General features: G+C 33.1%; 1 long non-coding RNA gene across 1 annotated transcript; it reads right to left on the bottom strand.

Annotated features, from left to right (window-relative positions):
- Positions 1-208: 208 nt before the first annotated feature.
- LOC140475351 (uncharacterized) lies at positions 209-2,606 on the bottom strand. The gene is made up of 3 exons (XR_011959898.1): positions 2,582-2,606; positions 648-708; positions 209-374 (listed from the first exon to the last, which is right to left on the bottom strand). It is a non-coding gene; the product is annotated as an uncharacterized lncRNA (long non-coding RNA).
- Between the last annotated feature and the right edge of the window lie 1,596 nt (positions 2,607-4,202).

The following is a 4,202-nucleotide window of genomic DNA, read 5'->3' as shown; positions in this document are numbered from 1 at the left end:
ATCAACAAGAATTTCAGCATTAAAATAAAAATCAGCATTCGCTACCATTCGGAAACAGTACCATGCAATATGCTTCCGTCACTGAGACTTAATTCCACACGTAAAGCCGACTATACTGATTTGATCAATGATTACATATTAGATATAAGTAACAATTAGTGTTAAACCTAGTCACTGTAATCTTAAAATGATTATAAATGTCATATTACAATCCGCAACATGTAGAATTGGAGTCTAAAACAATCAGACGTATCTTCATTTGTAAGGCTGAATATGAATCCAATGCTTTCTGTGAACATTCAAATGAGAAGATATCAGATACTTCCTGTCAGTGTTGGATGAGGAATCATTGCTTGGTTTGTGGTTGTGTTGACCTAGAATAAAAGATAACGTTTTCTTTGTAAAATTGGCACTACGAAACAATGATTTAAATTAAAATGTGAATCTCACGATATTTGTTACAAAACCTAAATTAAATTACTGTGTGATTGTTGGACTAACAATGAATTGGTAATCTATTTTAGAACACTGACACATTAAGTGATTCAATATTTCCAAACGGGTTTGCTGTGATATGGTACTAAGCACATATGCCCTTACTTAAAAATTAAAATCATGGCAATTGAAAGAAAGATAAATACACATACCATGCGCTTATTGTAAATTCATGCAAAATACAACTGTGGAATATGTTTAAAGCAGTTTTTCCTATAATGAAAAGATAACTAGAATGATGAGCAGCAGGATGTAATCGCAAAAAAAATATTCAATGTGACTATTCAGCTGCAAGCAGCTCCCCTTCCTTACACACATGTACAACTTCCAACAATTCAAAATTTACTGATAAAGAAAACATACGCATGTAAATTCTTTTTTCTTGTTGACAAATAAGTCACAAATTTGAAATTATTTTAGCTTTAAAATATTTAACTATTACTTTGATCAGAAATACAATAATTCTTCATGTTGAAGAAAAATCAAATCAAATCAAATCAAAATACACATCGATATTCACAATAATTGGGAGAGTGAACACAACAATATCTTTCCATCAGTTAATGTACTGAGCCATAATTCCACTTTATATCCCTTACTGGATTGATCAATTATTAGATATTAACAATAACTAAATTATTAATATGCTATCATTGAACTGAATATTAATGAGAAATCTCATTAATGTTTGAACGAGCAATGTGTCAACATAAACAGTAATTATTAGTGAAATGTCTAAGATATCTCTTCATCGATGAGGCTGAGATTACTTTGATTGTTGAAATGAGTAGCATTCAGATATTTATAATGGTCATTGGCTGGAAATCAATGCTTTTTGGCGTAGACCTGAAAGATTTTGTTATTGTAGTATAGGCAGTAAGAAACTATGATGTGCATCTCACCTTATTGAATATTTTCAAGTTTTCTAACAGGTTCCCGGTCCAATCTTCAGTTTAACATGGGTAATGTTGGGTCAGAACATCAATAACTGCAAACATTTTAAACACATCTCCATCAAAGTTGTTAATCTGATAGTTCAGAACAAATATCAAAAAATTACCTCTGTAAATTTAATTGACTATATTTTTAGTTTGTAGTCAAGTTCGTTATCTACTTATTTCATTCCTATTTCTGACACCAGTGGCTAAATATTGATTAGATGAAATGTCATATGAGATAGACATTAGCTTTCTCTCAAAGATCTGTGCAGCACAGGAATGGGCCATTTGGCCCATAACGTTGTGCTGAACATAATGTAAAAGAAACTCATCCCTTCTGCCTACCCTTGGTCCATATCCTTCCAAATTATCGAAATGAACATTAAAGAGCCTTAATGTATCTGCTTCCATCACCAACCCTGGAAGTTCATTCCAGACACCAATCACTCCCTGTGTACAAAACAAATTGCCCCTTACATGCCCACTGAACTTTCCCTCCTAACCTTAAACACATGTCACATAGTTTTTGACGCTTCAACTCTGGGAAAAACTTTCTGACCGTCAACCCTATCTACGTATCTAATGATTGTACAGACTTCCATCAAGTCTTTCCCCAGTCTCTGCCACTTCACAAAAAAGCAATCTGAATTTTTCTCGCCTCTCCAAATCCAGGCAGCATCCTGATAAACCCCCTCTGTACCCTCTCCAAAGCCTCCATACCCTTCCTGGAACATGGCGAACAAAAGTGAATACAATACTTTAAGTATGCCTTAACCAAAGTGTTAAAATGTTACAACATGACTTCCTGACTCTTGTAACCAGTTCCCTGACCAATAAAGGCAAGCATGCCATTTGATTTCCTAACCACCTAATTACTTGCATGGTCACTTTCAGGGAGCCATGGTCTTGAACGCCAAGATCCCTTTGAATAATAAAGCTGTTAGGGTCCTGCCATTAACTATCTACTTTTTTTTTTAACATTTGAGCTTCCAAAGGGAAACACCTCACACTTGTATGGATTAAACTTCACCTTTAATTATTCTGCCCATATCTGCAATTTATCTTTTTCCTGCTGCATTATTTGACAACACTCTACATTGTCCCCAACTGCACTTAACGTTATATCATCTGCAAATTTATTAACTCACCCAATTAGATTTTAATCCATGTCACTTCTATTTAATTGCATTGCAAACAAAAGGGTTCCAGTACAGATCCCTGAGGAAAAAAAGACAGGAAATGAGGGAAATGCAGAATTCTTGAAGAAATGAGGTTTTTTCAAAGACAGAATAATTCTGATGAATAATCTTCTAAAGTGTGATTTTTTAAAAAATTAACCCAATATTTTAATTCTGAGTTTATTGATCTTAATGAATATCCAGTACAAACTGCTTTGAAAATATTGTATCATTTTAAGTGTTGCGATCTCACATTAAATATTATTTAATTGTTATTTCAATTATCATACGATCATGAGATTAACATTTTTGTTTCATCCATTATTTATTAGAACCAGTATCATAATGAAATATGACATTCTTTTCAGGTCAACACACCTGCAATCAACCAAAGTTCCCTCACCCAACACTCATTCTAACTCTCTCATTCTCTTTCATTTGAATTCTCGTATTAATGGAAGGATCATTAATCAGTCTTATCAATTAAGAGATTGCTAACTATTTTATACATAAATATTTCATATTTTTCCCAACATATTGCACAATTACATTGCAATAAGAGTTTTCTCGTCATTCTTAAATTTGTTATCAGCCATTTTAAAACTAATTATTACCAAAATCTAACCGGTAATCATTGTTGAAATCCAATATCTCCAGCTGTATATGTGGAACTATGTTTCAGTACATCAACTGATACAAACAATATTGCACTCGACAATCTCTTAATCTTAGCAAAAATAATTTTAAGTGTGGAATCTTAGCTGGATTGAATTGGTTGTAAGAAAAAGTGCAGTCTGAAGAAAGGTCTCTCGGCCCAAGTATTAACTCTCTCCACAGATGCTGCCAGACCTGCTGAGTTATTTTCCAGCAATTACTGAGTTTGTTTGTGATTTCCAGCATCCACAGTTTTGTTTACATTCTTGTATTGATTGTATTTCACTTCAATTCTAACATTGCTACATTTCTGATTATTACAGTAAGAGCTAAGTATTTTTCATGTTAAGCATTATTTAAATTCACGTGTTCCTTGTGTAAATAAACCAGATTTAACAAATGTTTGTTCTATGCTTTTACAATAAATCTTGAATTCTTAGAAATCACATTTTTTTGAAAATGAGGGAAGTTGTTTTTCGCTGAGTAGTCACATTGAATGACTAATGCTTTATTTCCAATTCATGTGCAATAAAAAGCAGGTTAATTTTAATTTATGCAGATGAATAACCGCTTCAAACAAATTGACTTACTTGATTATCATGAGATTTATGTTTATTTAAGACCATTGCTGCTTCGTTCCATCATTATTAGAAATTACTAATTCTTTTTATCGGTCCATTACACAATGGAACTGTCTAATACAATCCGAGTCCAATTATAACAATAAATATCTGAGCAGTTTTCCCTGTGAATAAACACAGTAAGTATGTGATTATAGTCCTGCCCTTTCTGCATGTGAATATTATGGAGGGCTCTGGTAATGTGTGTACTAGTAGACCAGGAGCCATGGGTTCAACTCCCACCTTCAACAGAGATGTGTCAAAACACCTCAGAGTTGATTAGAAAATACCTAAGTGTCGACTGAATTGCTTTTCAA

This window comes from Chiloscyllium punctatum, unplaced genomic scaffold (assembly GCF_047496795.1).
Source record: "Chiloscyllium punctatum isolate Juve2018m unplaced genomic scaffold, sChiPun1.3 scaffold_1565, whole genome shotgun sequence".
In the NCBI taxonomy this organism is placed as follows: Eukaryota; Metazoa; Chordata; class Chondrichthyes; order Orectolobiformes; family Hemiscylliidae; genus Chiloscyllium; species Chiloscyllium punctatum.
The sequence above is the reverse complement of the archived record's forward strand: the minus strand, read 5'-3'. Positions and strand labels throughout refer to the sequence as shown.